Here is a 17,335-nt window from a genome sequence, read left to right on the forward strand (position 1 = left end):
CCACTGTAAATAAGAATAGTAGAGTCGGCCTATTTGTCAGTCTTTCCTAATTTGAAGACTTCCAACCTCTGAACTCATTCTCTCCCTTCACAAATAATAATATGTTGACAATAAAATAATGAACTGACAAAAGGTGTGAAGCTCATTTATCCATTAGTTGGTGATTAGTAGAATAGCTTTTCAGTAAGAGTCTAAATTCCAGCCTAGAGATAGATGGCTTTAACTTCCATCCAGCAAAAACTGAGCATCTGCACTTGTATCATCAGAGATTTGACCTGCAGAGTAACAGGGTTTGGACATTCAACACTTCGCTACTATTTCCCAAAGATGACGTAATACAATGGGAGAAATAAATGGCCATCCAGTTTTAAACTAGAAAATAACAAGCATATATGTAACATGTTTAGGAGTTACTATAACGATTATAGATATAAGAAGCTAGTGAAAGGTAGGTATGTGTGTGTGTGTGTGTGTGTGTGTGTGTGTGTGTGTGTGTGTGTTGTCACTAGTACCAGCCAAGGATATGGAGAAATTGGAATCCTTGTGTACTGTTGATGGCAATGTAAAATTATGTCATGGTTATGGAAAACAGTATGGAGATTTCTTAAAAACAGACCTACCATGTCATTCAACAATCCCATGTCAAGGTTACTTATCCAGAATAATTGGAAACAGGCTCTCGAAAAGATATCTGTACCCCTATGCTAACTGCAGCATTTGTCACAATAGCCAAGAGGTGAAAACCCATTTAATTGTCCATTGTAGACTAATGGATTTTTTTGTGGTATATACATATAATAGGATATTATTCAGCATTTAATAAAAGAAGGAAATCCTGGGGACATTATGGTAAACATATGAAATATGCTAGTTATAGGACAAAGGCTGTCCACTTATATGAAATATCAAAAGTAGTCCAATTCTTGAAGCAGAAAGCAGAATGGGGATTGTTCAAGACTGGAGAAGGGGGAAACAGGGAGCTACTGTTCAGGGATAGTGTTTCAATGCTGTGCAACAATGCATGTAGAGTTAACAATACTGTGAAAAAGTGAGTCACTCAGTCATGTCCAACTCCTTGCAACCCCATGGACTGTAGCCCACCAGGCTCCTCGGTCCATGGAATTCTCCAGGCAAGAACACTGGAGTGGGTAGCCATTCCTTTCTCCAGATCTTCCTGACCCAAAGATCAAACCTGGATCTCCTGCATTTCAGGTAGACTGTTTACCATCGACATGTATTGCAAGCTTAAACATTTGTTAAAGAGAGTAGACTTTTTGTTTATGTTTTTTAACCACAATTTAAAAAAAAAAAAAGAAAGAAAGAAATGCAAAGTGGTATGGCCATTTTGAAATAGTTTGACAGTATCCTACAATATTAAATACGGTTGTGCAAAATCGTTGAGCAATCACATTCCTGGGTATTAGTTTGAAAACTTATGTCCACATAAACACCTGCCTGTGCATGGGTACAACGGCTATATTCATAACTGCCCCCCAAATGAAAAGAACCAATTTCCTTCAATAGGTGAGTATAAATGGTGGTATATCTATACAATGAAGTATTATTCAAAGGGAAAACAGAAATGAATTATTGAGGCAAAAAGACCTGGAAGAAAAGCATACTTACTGCTAAGTGAAAGAAGCCAGTCTGAAGACTATACACTATATGATCCCAATTACATGACATTCTGAAAAAGGCAAAACTATAAAGACATTAAGAAAAATCACCAGTTGTCTGGGGAGCAGAGGAAGGTGGAGAGGGATGAATTGATAAAAGCATTTTTAGGGTGTTGAACTATTCTGTAGAGTCAGAAGATGTGTTAGTTCACAACCTGAAACCAGCCCCCCCAACTCCCATCCACATAGGGCAAGGAGAGAACTAAGAAAGAGATGAACCACTCCAGAGTGGCAGGTGGTGGCTTTAACAAACAAGGCAATGTACGAGACTTGTCTTGGGCAACTAGATCTCTGCAACCCGCCCAAATCTTAAAAGTTAACACAGAAGCTTTAACTGAGTTTAGTCACATATACCATCCAGGCAGTCTCAATAGCTCATTATTATCTCAGGCAGGATCCTTGGGGCAGCTTCTGGGATTGGAAAAAGCAAGCAGAATGCATATTCCAAGGGCAGGGGTGGGGATAAGGAGCCTCTTGTTTCCTGGGTCCAGCTCTCAGGTCAACAGGTGGTCACATCCTCTTGATGACCTCCCTCAACAACATGACATCAGGCATTCATCACAACTCAGAACCATTCAACACAAAGAATAAACCTTAATATATGCAAATTTAAATTTAAGAAGTTGGAGGATCCCAGTAAAGAAGATAGATTATGGCCAAAAAAAAATCTAACCATATTACAAATGTATACAACCACCTCAGGAAGGCAGTGGGAAGAAAAGGTCTTGACCTCAGTGACTTGGAAATGAGTGAAGTCTGTAAGACTAAAGGCAAAAGGAGTATATCCTTCTAAAACACCAAAGGGGTACAGATTAACAATGTGAATACTGCTATGTACATTCTGGAGTTGAAAAACTAAGCGAATGGCTGGTGGATGGTGGGAGTCAGGTTTCTCATGGCTGGAATGTGAATTTATGGATAAGGAAGGGTAGCCAACTAGAACCATCCCTGTGGTAATGAATTACAGTTGGAGGCATCAGGATGAACTCACATGCAGCTTAATATACAGATGATTAAATAAAGAAATATTTCTAGATATGTGCATATACCTAGGTTAGTTTACATTCATGTAGTTCTTGTTCGTCAGCTGAGAGGACCCAAAAGAAACAACAGCGAGCACACACCTCATTCAGTTTCTAATACCATTCTTCAGTGAACTGAACCAGTGCTTTTGAAAGAAATGGTTGATTCTGGGACTGAGCAGGTCACTGACAAGATGAATGTGGAGCATCTTGTATTGCCAGAAAGTTACGGAGATAATATAAAACAAATAAATAAAATCCACCTCCACTGACAGGAGTATGTCAAAGGGACAAAGGAACCAAGTGGAGAGCTCCACATGGCCGATGCTGGAACAATTTCAGTAATAAAATAAGTGATACCGGATTATAACCCAAAGTGTAAAATAAATATCCTTGAGTCCATACTATATAAGTAAATGATCAAATTAATAAATAGAAGAGAAGAGACAAATCTATGTAGAAGAAACCCAAAAGATTTATGTAAATATTCTGACTCAAGGAGTTCAGTTCAGTTCAGTTCAGTTCAGTCGCTCAGTCGTGTCTGACTCTTTGCGACCCCATGAATCGCAGCACACCAGGCCTCCCTGTCCATCACCAACTCCCGGAGTTCACTCAGACTCACGTCCATCGAGTCCATGATGCCATCCAGCCATCTCATCCTCTGTCATCCCCTTCTCCTCTTGCCCCCAATCCCTCCCAGCATCAGAGTCTTTTCCAACGAGTCAACTCTTCGCATTAGGTGGCCAAAGTACTGGAGTTTCAGCTTTAGCATCATTCCTTCCAAAGAAATCCCAGGGCTGATCTCCTTCAGAATGGACTGGTTGCATCTCCTTGCAGTCCAAGAGACTCTCAAGAGTCTTCTCCAACACCACAGTTCAAAAGCATCAATTCTTTGGCACTCAGCCTTCTTCACAGTCCAACTCTCGCATCCATACATGACCACTGGAAAAACCATAGCCTTGACTAGGCGGACCTTTGTTGGCAAAGGAATGTCTCTGCTTTTGAATATGCTATCTAGGTTGGTCATAACTTTCCTTCCAAGGAGTAAGCGTCTTTTAATTTCATGGCTGCAGTCACCATCTGCAGTGATTTTGGAGCCCCAAAAAATAAAGTCTGACACTGTTTCCACTGTTTCCCCATCTATTTCCCATGAAGTGATGGGACCGGACTCAAGGAGAGAGAGCCCAATTTCTTTAGTCTGAGCAACAGTGACTTCCTTCCAAGAAGACAATATGGAAGGAGGAGAAATAAAGAATAACTTAACAGTGAAAAAAACTTAACACTACCTCAGCCAGGTGATCAAGGTCAATGTCAAGTAGTAAATATTATTAAGAACCCTTGAAATGATGTGGTGTAAATGGCGTTTTACCTCTGTGATCTTCCTCCCCAAAACCCATAACTGCAGTGTAAATAGGAGAAAAAAATTAAACTCCAATAGAGAAGCATCCTGCAAAGTATTTCAGCCATAGTCCTCAAACTGTTGAGGTCATCAAAAACAAGGAAAGTATGGGCAATTATCAAAACAAGAGATGCCTAAGGAGACATGACAGTCATGAAATGGAATTCTGGAACAGAAACAGGATATTAGGTAAAAAACTTAGGAAATCTGAATAAACCATGGAATTTAATTAATAATAATGTATTGATATTAGTTCATCAACTATAACAGAAAGCGAAAGTTGCTCAGCCATGTCCGACTTTTTGTGACCCCGTGGACTACACAGTCCATGGAATTCCCCAGGCCAGAATACTGGAGTGAGTAGCCTTTCCCTTTTCCAGGGGATCTTTCCAACACAGGGATCGAACCCAGGTCTCCCACAATGCAGGTGGATTCTTTACCAGCTGAGTCACAAGGGAAGCCCAAGAATACTGGAGTGGGTACCTTATCCCTTCTCCAGAGGATCTTCCTGACCCAAGAATTGAATCGGGATCTCTTGCACTGCAGGCGGATTCCCTAAGCTACAGGGGAGCCCAACTATATCAAATGTACCATACTAATATAAAATGTTAATAATAGTGGAAACTGGATGTGGTGTATATGAGATCTTTTTGTAATATATGCTTGATTTTTCTATATATCCAAAACTATCCTAAAAAAATAAACTATTAGAGAACAAGATGGTGGAGGAGCAGGTAGACGTGGAGTACATCTCTCTCCACGGATACATCAGGAATACACCTTCAGACACAGAAGTGCATGCAGAACACCAGCTGACAGTAGACAGGCATACTTGACCAGAGGAAAAGAATATATAGACCCACACAAAACTTGGTAGGATGAAAGAACTAGGGGGAAAACAGGAGTGTTACTAGGACTGGACCTGCCCTCAGTGGGTGGCAGAACTGAAGCAGGGGTCCGATCCCCACATCAGGGCAACTGTCTGAGTCAGAGGAGAAACATTTAAGGCTGAGAGTGAAACAGCTGATCTGTGGCAGCCTAAATGGAATGAGAATCAGACAGTCCTAGCCGCAGCCATATGTACCCAGGGATGCAGGGCTCCTAGAAGGCACAGTGGCTGGGAGCTGGAGCTTAGAGATTGAGGAGCAATCCCAAGGCAAGGGCTACTGTTGACTGCTGAGAGACGGATGGAGGGGATGTGAGGGAGGAGATTGTGGTGGGAAATGCCTGTGGAGGAAACCAGACAGCCAAGGAAGCAAGGCAATACTGCTAAGTCACAAGTAGAGGGTAGAGCCATCACCAAAGCCTCTCTGTCCCCACATGCCAGCACTGGCAGCTGAATAATAGAGGCTGGTCCATCAGGAGCCTGACACGCCCAACTATAGACTACGACCCCACCCAGTTTAGTTCAGTTTAGTCCTTCAGTCATGTCCAACTCTTTACGACCCCGTGGACTGCAGCACAGAGGATTCCCTGTCCATCACCAACTCCCAGAGCTTGCTCAAACTCACATCCATCTACTCGGTGATACCATCCAACCATCTCATCCTCTGTCCTTCCTGTCTACTCCTGCCTGAAGTCTTTCCCAGCATCAGGGTCTTTTCCAATGAGTCAGTTCTTCACATCAGGTGACCAAAGGATTGGAGTTTCAGCTATAGCGTCAGTCCTTCCAATGAACATTCAAGACTGATTTCCTTTAGGATTGACTGGTTGGATCTCCTTGCAGTCCAAGGGACTCTCAAGAGTCTTCTCCAACACCACAGTTCAAAAACATCAATTCTTTGATGTTCTTTATGGTCCAACTCTACATCCATACATGACTACTGGAGAAACCATAGCTTTGACTGGACGAAACTTTGTTGGAAAAGTAATGTCTCTGCTTTTTAATATGCTGTCTAGGTTGGTCATAACTTTTCTTCCAAGGAACAAGTGTCTTTTAATTTCATGCCTGCAGTCACTATGTGCAGTGATTTTGGAGCCCAAGAAAATAAAGTCTCTCTCTGTTTTCCCTGTTTCCCCATCTATTTGCCATGAAGTGATGGGACCGGATGCCATGATCTTACTTTCCTGAATGTTGAGCTTTAAGCCAACTTTTCACTCTCCTCTTTCACTTTCATCAAGAGGTTCTTTAGTTCTTCACTTTCTGCCATATGGGTGGTGTTATTTGCATATCTGAGGTTATAGATATTTCTACCGGCAATCTTGATTCCAGCTTGTGCTTCACCCAGCTGGCATTTCACATGGTGTGCTCTGCATATAAGGTAAATAAGCAGGGTAACAATACACAGCCTTGACGTACTCCTTTCCGATTTGGAACCAGTCCATTGTTCCTGTCCAGTTCTAACTGTTGCTTCTTGACCTGCACACAGATTTTTCAGGAGGCAGGTCAGGTGGTCTGCTATTCCCATCTCTTTCAGAGTTTTTCAGTTTATTGTGATCCACACAGTCAAAGGCTTTGGCATAATCAATAAAGCAGATGTTTTTCTGGAACTCTCTCGCTTTTTCAATGATCCAACAGATGTTGGCAATTTGATCTCTGGTTCCTCTGCCTTTTCTAAAACCAGCTTGAACATCTGGAAGTTCATGGTTCACATATTGCTGAAGCCTGGCTTGGAGAATTTTGAGCATTACTTGACTAGCATGTGAGATGAGTGCAATTGTGTGGTAGTTTGAGCATTCTTTGGCATTGCCTTTCTTTGGGATTGGAATGAAAACTGACCCTTTCCAGTCCTGTGGCCACTGCTGAGTTTTCCAAATTTGCTGGCATATTGAGGGCAGCACTTTCACAGCATCATCTTTTAGGATTTGAAATAGCTCAACTGGAATTCCATCACCTCCACTAGCTCTGTTCATAGTGATGCTTCTTCCTAAGGCCCACTTGACTTCACATTCCAGCATGTCTGGCTCTAGATGAGGGATTACACCATCATGGTTATCTGGATCATGAATATATATATATATATATATATATATATATATATTTTTTTTTTTTTTATAGCTCTTCTGTGTACTCTTGGCACCTCTTCTTAATATCTTCTGCTTCTGTTAGGTCCATACCGTTTCTGTCCTTTATTGTGCCCATCTTTGCATGTAATATTCCCTTGGTATCTCTAATTACCTTGACAAAATCTCTAGACTTTCCCATTCTATTATTTACGTCTATTTCTTTGCATTGATCACTGAGGATGTCTTTCTTATCACTCCTTCTTATTCTTTATAACTCTGCATTCAAATGGGTATCTTTCCTTTTCTCCTTTGCCTTTTGATTCTCTTCTTTTCTCAGCTACTTGTAAGGTCCCCTCAGACAACCATGTTGCCTTTTTGCATTTCTTTTTCTCGGGGATGGTCTTGATCCCTGCCTCCTGTATGATGTCATGAACCTCTGTCCGTAGTTCTTCAGGCAGTCTATCTATCAGATCTAATCCCTTGAATCTATTTCTCACTTCCACTGTATATTTGTAAGGGATTTGATTTAGATCATACCTAAATGGTCTAGTGATTTTCCCTACTTTCTTCAACTTAAATCTGAATTTCATACCCTTTTAGAGCACTATTATTTCCTGCTGCTGAGCAGCCAACTCCCTTGAGTACCTAGTGCTGCTAGATCCCGTGACCCAAGGAGCTGCACCACCTCCGCACCTGGCCCTCACTAGGGCAGACCCAAGTCCTCCAGGGAAGTCTCTGGAGAAAACCCCATTGGACGACCCACATGCAGAAGTGGAAATAAAACCACAACTGAAACCCAGGTGCAGTGTGGCTAAGGAAGAAGACCCAAAACTTTCCCACCAGCTGTACAAGCTACAGATTAAATCCACATGATCAACTAGGCAGACTGTGTGTTTACAGAATATATAAAAGAACACTGAGAGCTCACACAAAAGAGAATGCACTAGTTCTGATAGCTGTGCACATTGGAGGCAAGAACACACAGGAGTAGGACCAGCTTAGAATCTGAGCTGCCCCCTCAGCAGGTCCAGAGACCAGCAGTGTTGGAGGGTATCCTAGGGAGGCGAGGTGGACTGTGACTTCCAGCGAGAGAAAGGATCCTAATAGCAGTGACTCAAGAAAAACATGTACTATTCTTTTGACTTGTTCTATAGTTTCTTTTGGATTTTTTTTTTTCCTTTTCCCACCACCCCCTCTGTTGTATTTGTCAATTTTATTGGCACTACAAAATTTAATTGAGTTTTTGAGGTGTGTTTTTTTTTTCTTTCAATTGCATGTTTTATTGTTATAAACCTCTGCCTCTACACTGGGCTTTTGTAGTTTTGTGCAGTTTCCTTTTTTGTTTTCTCTAATTTTTTTAAACCTATTATTTTTTTACATTTATTCCTTTGTTTGCTTTTCCTATTGTTCCTCTTACAGTTAATCTTTTATGTGTATAAATCTTTATCTAATTCTATTTAACTTTGCATATCTATTCTCTCTTTCCTTTCTGTTCAACATATTTGTTAGTTTTGCTTTCACTGCTTTATTCCCCACTCAGCACCTTGCTTTAGTTTTGTTTTCCAGTTTGTGCTTTAGTTAGTTTTGTTCTTAACTGGTATATGTAAATTGGGGTTTCCTTTGTTTACTGGGTCAATCTACTGTACTTTATTTTTGTTGGATCATTTTGATTTTGCTTATGGATGTATATGTGTATATTCCATTATTTTAATTATTATTTGCCTGATTTTCTGTTATTTTTCTGGGGTTCATCTTTGGTTTCTCATTTTGGGTATTTGTTTTAATCTCACTTAATGCCATAACAAACCATTTGTGGAATCTTCGTACCTGACCAGAGATCAAGCCCTGACCCTTTGGAGTGGGAGCACCGACCAAGACCCTAGACTACCAGAGAACTAACCATAGGGAGTATCAAATAGTGAGAACTCATACAAAGGAAACCACTTGAATACAAGACCCTGCATAACCCAACCACAAGTAGCAACCTGTACAGGACGCCTCACCAAAGAACAAAACAAAAATACAAGCCCAATCATCAGCAGAAAGGATTACCACCTCACTCAGCCTGGCTCATCAGAAGAAAAACAAAACAAAACAAAAACTCAGCACAAATCTCACCCTATACAAAGCTTACATAAACCACTGCACAAACCTTCAGTTCAGTTCAGTCATTCAGTCGTGTCCGACTCTTTGCAACCCCATGAATCGCAGCACACCAGACCTCCCTGTCCATCACCAACTCCTGGAGTATACCCAAACTCATGTCCATTGAGTTGGTGATGCCATCCAACCATCTCATCCTCTGTCGTCCCCTTCTCCTCCTGGCCTCCATCATTTCCAGCATGAGGGTCTTTTCAAATGAGTCAGCTCTTCGTCTCAGGTGGCCAAAGTTCTGGAGTTTCGGCTTCAACATCATTCCTTCCAATGAACACCCAGGACTGATCTCCTTTAGGATGGACTGGTTGGATCTCCTTGCAGTCCAAGACACTCTCAAGAGTCTTCTCCAACACCACAGTTCAAAAGGATCAATTCTTCAGCACTCAGCTTTCTTTATAGTCCAACTCTCACATCCATATATGACTACTGGAAAAACCATAGCCTTAACTAGACAGACAATTGTTGACAAAGTAATGTCTCTGCTTTTGAATATGCTATCTAGGTTGGTCATAACCTTCCTTCCAAGGAGTAAGCGTCTTTTAATTTCATGGCTGCAGTCACCATCTGCAGTGATTTTGGAGCCCAGAAAAATAAAGTCTCTCACTGTTTGCACTGTTTCCCCACCTATTTGCCATTATGTGATGGGACCAGATGCCATGATCTTAGTTTTCTGAATGTTGAGCTTTAAGCCAACTTTTTCACTCTCCTCTTTCACTTTCATCAAGAGGCTCTTTAGTTCTTCACTTTCTGCCATAAGGGTGGTGTCATCGGCATATCTGAGGTTATTGATATTTCTCCTGGCAATCTTGATTCCAGCTTGTGCTTCTTCCAACCCATCGTTTCTCATGATATACTCTGCATATAAGTTAAATAAGCAGGGTGACAACATACGACCTTGACATACTCCTTTTCCTATTTGTAACCAGTCTGTTGTTCCATGTCCAGTTGTAACTGTTGTTTACTGACCTGCATACAGGTTTCCCAAGAGGCAGATCAGGTGCTCTGGTAATCCCATCTCTTGAAGAATTTTCCACAGTTATTGTGATCCACACAGTCAAAGGCTTTGGCATAGTCAATAAAGCATAAATAGATGTTTTTCTGGAACTCTCTTGCTTTTTCAATGATCCAGCAGATGGTGGCAATTTGATCTCTGGTTCCTCTGCCTTTTCTAAAACCAGCTTGAACATCTAGAAGTTCACAGTTCTCGTATTGCTGAAGCCTGGCTTGGAGAATTTTGAGCATTACTTTGCTAGCACATGAGTGTGCAATTGTGTTTGAGCATTCTTTGGCATTGCCCTTCTTTGGGATTGGAATGAAAACTGACCCTTTCCCGTCCTGTGGCCACTGGCATACTGAGTGTGGCACTTTCACAGCATCATCTTTTAGGATATGAAATAGCTGAACTGCAATTCCATCACCTCCAATAGCCTTGTTCATAGTGATGCTTCCTAAGGCCCACTTGACTTCACATTCCAGCATGTCTGGCTCTAGGTGAGTGATCACACCATCATGATTATCTGGGTCGTGAAGATCTTTTTTGTACAGTTCTTCTGTGTACTCTTGCCACTTCTTCTTAATATCTTCTGCTTCTGTTAGGTCCATACCATTTCTATCCTTTATTGAGCCCATCTTTGCATGAAATGTTCCCTTGGTATCTCTAATTTTATTGAAGAGATCTCTAGTCTTTCCCATTCTATTAAAATCCTCTATTTCTTTGCACTTACCGCTGAGGAAGGCTTTCTTATCTCTCCTTGCTATTCTTTGGAACTCTGCATTCAAATGGGTATGCTAAGTCACTTCAGTCGTGTCCAACTCTGTGCGACCCCATAGACAGCAGCCCACCAGGCTCCCTGGTCCCTGGGATTCTCCAGGCAAGAACACTGGAGTGGGTTGCCATTTCCTTCTCCAATGCATGAAAGTGAAAAGTTAAAGTGAAGTCGCTCAGTCGTGTCCGACCCTCAGCGACCCCATGGACTGCAGCCTGCCAGGCTCCTCCGTCCATGGGATTTTCCAGGCAAAAGTACTGGTGCCATTGCCTTCTCCATCAAATGGGTATATCTTTCCTTTTCTCCTTTGCTTTTTGCTTCTCTTCTTTTCACAGCTATTTGTAAGGCCTCCTCAGACAGCCATTTTGCTTTTTTGCATTTCTTTTTCTTGGGGATGGTTTTGTCCCTGTCTCTTGTACAATGTCATGAATGTCCATTCATAGTTCATCAGGCACTCTATCAGATCTAGTCCCTTAAATCTATTTCTCACCTCCACTGTATAATCGTAAGGGATTTGATTTAGGTCATACTTGAATGGTCTAGGCACAAACCTCAGGAGGGAAGAAACCAAAAGTAAGAAACAATTCAACCCTGAAGCCTGGGAAAAGGAGAGCTCAAACACAGTAAGTTTAAATATATATATATTGAAAAGACAGAGAAATACTGCACAAATGAAGGAACAAACTAGAAGCAGAGAAGTCCAAATAAATGAAGAGGAAATAGGCAAACTACCTGAAAAAGAATTCAGAATAATGAGAGTAAAGATGACCGAAAACCCTGAAAACAGAATGGAGAAAACACAAGAATCAATTAACAAAGACCTAGAAGAACTGAGGAATAAACATACAGAGAGACTAACAACACAATTACTGAAATTAAAAATACTCTAGAAGGAATCAAAAGCAGAGTATCTGAAGAAGAATGAATCATTGGGTTGGAAGATAAAATGGTGGAAATAATTTCTCAACAGTAGAATAAAATAAAAGAGTGAAAATAACTGAGGATAGTCTCAGAGATCTCTGGGACAATATCAAATGCACCAACATTCAAATTACAGTGGTCACAGAAGAAGAAGAGAAAAAGAAAGGATATGAGAAAATTTTTGAAGAAATTATAGTTGAAAATTTCCCCAACATGGAAAAGAAAATAGTCAATCAGGTCCAAGAGGCACAAAGAGTCCTATACAGGATAAACCCAAGGAGAAACACACCAAGACACATACTAATCAAACTAACAAAGACTAAACACAAATAAAGAATATTAAAAGCTGCAAGGGAGAAGCAACAAGTAACATACAAGGGAAACCCCATGCACTTAACAGCTGATCTTTCAGCAGAAACCCTGCAGGCCAAAAGGAAATGGCAGGATATACTTAAAGTACTGAAAGGGAAAAATCTGCAACCAAGATTACTCTACCTGGCAAGTATCTCATTCAAAATTGAGGGAAAAATCCAAAGCTTTTCAGACAAGCAAAAGTTAAGAGAATTCAGTACCACCAAACCAGCTTTACAACAAATCTTAAAGCGACTTATATAGTCAAGAAATACGAGAAGAAAAAGATCTACAAAATCAAAATCCCAAACAATTAAGAAAATTGGCAATAGAAACATATATATCAATAATTACTTTAAATGTAAATGGATTAAATGCTCCAACGAAAAGACACAGACTGGCTGAACAGGTACAAAAACAAGACCCATATATATGCTGTGTACAAGAAACCCACTTCAGACCTAGAGACACATATAGACTGAAAGTGAGAGGATGGAAAAATATATTCCATGCAAATGGAAAGCAAAAGAAAGCTGGAGTAGCAATCCTCATATCAGACAAAACAGACCTTAAAATAAGATTACAAGAAATAAGGAAGGACACTACATAATGATCAAGGGATCAATCCAAGAGGAAGACATAACAATAGTAAATATCTATGCACCCAACATAGGAGCAGCTCAATACATAAGACAAACACTAAGAGACATAAAGGGAGAAACTGACAGTATACAATAGTACTAGGAGACTTTAACACCCCACTCACACAATGGACAGATCATCAAAACAAAATTGATAAGGAAACACAAGTCTTAAATGATACATTAGATGAGATGGATCTCATTGATATCTTCAGGACATTCCATCCAAATGCAGAAGAATCCACCTTTTTCTCAAGTGCACATGGAACATTCTCCAGGACAGACCACATCTTGGGTCACAAATCAAACCTCAGTAAATTTAAGAAAATTGAAATCGTATCAGGCATCTTTTCCTACCACAATGCTATGAGACTAGGTATCAATTACAATAAAAAAAAAAACAAACTAAAAAACATGAATACATGGAGATTAAACAATATGTTTCTAAATAACCAACAGGTTACTGAAGAAATCAAAAAGGAAATTAAAAAATTTCTAGAAACAAATGACAATGAAAACATGACAACTCAAAAACTATGGGATGCGGCAAAAGCAGTTCTAAGAGGGAAGTTTATAGCAATACAATCCTACCTCAAGAAACAAGAAAAACATCGAATATACAACCTAACTTTACACCTAAAACAACTGGAAAAAGAACAACAACAACAAAAAAAACCCAAAATTAGTAGAAGGAAAGAAATCATAAAGATCCAAGCAGAAATAAATGAAAAAGAAATGAAATAAGCAATAGTAAAGATTAATAAAACTAAAGCTGGTTCTTTGAGAAGACAAAATTGACAAACCTTTAGCCAGACTCATCAAGGGAAAGAGAGAAGAATCAAATCAACAAAATTAGAAATGAAAAAGGAGGGGTTACAACAGACAATGCAGAAATACAAAGGATTATAAGAGACTATTATGAAGAACTATATGGCAATAAAATGGATAACCTGGAAGAAATGAACAGATTCTTAGAAAAGTTCAATCTTCTAAGACTGAACCAGGAAGAAACAAAAATTATGAACAACCCAATTACAAGCACTGAAATTTAAGCTGGGATCAAAATCTCCCAAAAAACAAAACCCCAGGACCAGATGGCTTCACAGAATTCTATCAAACATTTAGAGAAGAGCTAATGCCTATCCTTCTAAAACTCTTTCAAAAAATTGCAGAGGAAGGAACACTTCCAAACTCATTTCTACGAGGGCACCATCACTCTGATACCAAAACCAAAGACAACACAGAAAAAGAAAACTACAGGCCAGTATCACTGATGAACACACATGCAAAAATCCTCAACAAAATTTTAGCAAACAGAATTCAGCAACACATCAAAAAGTTCATACACCATGATCAAGTTGGGTTTATTCCAGGGATGCAAGAATTCTTTCATATATGTAAATCAATCAATGTGATACACCATATTAACAAATTGAAAGATAAAAACCATATGATTATCTCAATAGATGCAGAAAAAGCCTTTGACAAAATTCAGCACCCATTTATGATTAAAACTCTTCAATAAATGGGCACAGAAAGAACCTATCTCAACATAGTAAAAGTCATACACGATAAGCTTACAGCAAACATTATTCTCAGTGGTGAAAAACTGAAAGTATTCCGCCTAAGATCAGGAACAAGACAATGGTGTCCACTTTCACCACTATTATTCAACATAGTTCTGGAAGTCCTAGCAACAGCAATCAGAGAAGAAAAAGAAACAAAAGGAATCCAGATGGGAAAAGAAGAATTAAAGCTCTCACTTCTGCAGATGACATGATATGGTACATAGAAAACCCTAAAGATAGTGTCAGAAAATTACTAGAGCTAATCAGTGAATTCAGCAAAGTTTCAGGATACAAAATCAACACACAGAAATCACTTGCATTTCTATATACTAACAATGAAGAATCAGAAAGAGAAATTAAGGAATCAATCCCATTCACCATTGCAAAAAAAAAAAAAAGAATTACATATCTAGGAATAAACTTACCTAAGGAGACAAAAGAACTGTACACAGAAAATTAGACACCGATGAAAGAAATCAAAATGACATAAACAGATGGAGAGATATTCCATGTCCCTGGGTACAAAGAATCAATATTGTGAAAATAACTACACTACCAAATGCAATCTTTAGATTCAATGTGATCCCTACCAAATTACCAATGGCATTTTTCACAGAACTAGAAAAAAAATTTTTCACAATTTATATGGAAACACAAAAGACCCCAAAGAGCCAAAGCAGTTTTGAGAAAGAAGAATGGAGCTGGAGGAATCAACCTTCCTGAGTTCAGATACTACAAAGCAACAATCATCAAGACAGTATGGTACTGGCACAAAATCAGAATATAGATGAATGGAACAAGATATAAAGCCCAGAAATAAACCCATGCACCTATGGGTGCCTTATTTTTGACAAAAGGGGCAAGAATATACAATGGGGAAGACAGCCTCTTGGGAAAACTGGACAGCTACATGTAAAACAATGTAATTATAACACCTCCTAACAGCACACACAAAGATCAACTCAAAATGGATTAAAGACCTAAATGTAAGACCAGAAACTATAAAACTCGTAGAGAAAAACACAGGCAGAACACTCGATGACATAAATCAAAGCAAGATCCTCTATGACCCACCTCCTAGAGTAATGCAAATATAAACAAAAGTAAACAAGTGGGACCTGATTAAACTTAAAAGCTTTTGCACAGCAAAGGAAACTATAAGCAAGGTGAAGAGACAGCCTTCAGAATGGGAGAAAATAATAGCAAATGAAACAACTGACAAAGGATTAATTTCCAAAATATACAAACAGCTCATACAACTCAATACCAGAAAAACTAACAACCCAATCAAAAAGTGGGAAAAGACCTAAACAGACATTTCTCCAAAGACATACAGATGGCTAACAAACACGTGAAAAGATGCTCAACATCACTCATTATTAGAGAAAAGCAAATCAAAAATACAATGAGCTATGACCTCACACTGGTCAGAATGACCATCATCAAAAAGTCTACAAACAATGAATGCTGGAGAGCGTGTGGAGAAGAGGGAACGCTCTGCACTGTTGGTGAGAATGTAAATTGATACAGCCACTATGGAAGACGGTATGGCGACTCCTTAAAAAACTAGGAATAAAACCACCATATGACCCAGCAATCCCACTTCTAGGTATATACCCTGAGGAAACCAAAACTGAAAAAGACACATGTATCCTATTTTTCATTGCAGCACTATTTACAATAGCTAGAACATGGAAGCAACCTAGACGTCCATTGACAGATGAATGGATAAAGGTTTGGTACATATACAGCATGCAATTATTACTTAGCCATAAAAAGGTACGCATTTGAGTCAGTTCTAATGAGGTGGATGAACCTAGAACCTATTATACAGAGTGAAGTTAATCAGAAAGAGAAGGATAAATATAGTATATTAATGCATATATATAGAATCTAGAAAGATGGTACTGAAGAATTTATTTGCAGGGCAGCAATGGAAAAACAGACATAGAGAACAGACTTATGGACACAGGGAGAGGGGAGGAGAGGGTGAGACGTATGGAAAGAGTAACATGGAAACTTACATCACCTTATGTAAAATAGATAGCCAACCAGAATTTGCTGTATGACTCAGGAAACTCAAAGAGGGGCTCTGTATCAACCTAGAGGGGTGGGATGGGGAGGGAGATGGGAGGTTGAAGAAGGAGGGGATATATGTATACCTAAGACTGATTCATGTTGAGGTTTGACAGAAAACAACAAAACTCTGTAGAGCAATTATCCTTCAATTAAAATATAAATAAACTATTAAAAATGAAAAAAAAAGATAAACCACAAATTAGAAGAGAATACTTAAATATTTTCAAGGCATATATGTAATAAAATTTATATTCAGGCTATGTAAAAATTTACCCCAAATTCAAAAATAAGAAAACAATCAAATTTAAAAATGGCAACAGATCTGAACAGAGACTTCACCAAAGATGCACAGATGAAAAAAAGGACATGGAAAAGACATTCAACATCATTAGCCATTAGGGAAAAGAATATTATTAAAACCACAATGAGATACAACACACCTATTCAGTTCAGTCAGTTCAGTTCAGTCGCTCAGTCATGTCCAACTCTTTGCGCACGCCAGGCCTCCCTGTCCATCACCAACTCCCGGAGTTCACACAAACTCAAGTCCATCGAGTCGGTGATGCCATCCAGCCATCTCATCCTGTCGTCCCCTTCTCCTCCTGCCCCCAATCCCTTCCAGCATCAGAGTCTTTTCCAATGAGTCAACTCTTCACATGTGGCGGCCAAAGTACTGAAGTTTCAGCTTTAGCATCAGTCCTTCCAAAGAACACCAAGGACTGATCTGCTTGCAGTCCAAGGGACTCTCAAGAGTCTTCTCCAACACCACAGTTCAAAAGCATCAATTCTTCAGTGCTCAGCTTTCTTCA

The sequence above is a fragment of the Bubalus kerabau genome, chromosome 7 (assembly GCF_029407905.1).
Source record: "Bubalus kerabau isolate K-KA32 ecotype Philippines breed swamp buffalo chromosome 7, PCC_UOA_SB_1v2, whole genome shotgun sequence".
Classification (NCBI taxonomy): Eukaryota; Metazoa; Chordata; class Mammalia; order Artiodactyla; family Bovidae; genus Bubalus; species Bubalus kerabau.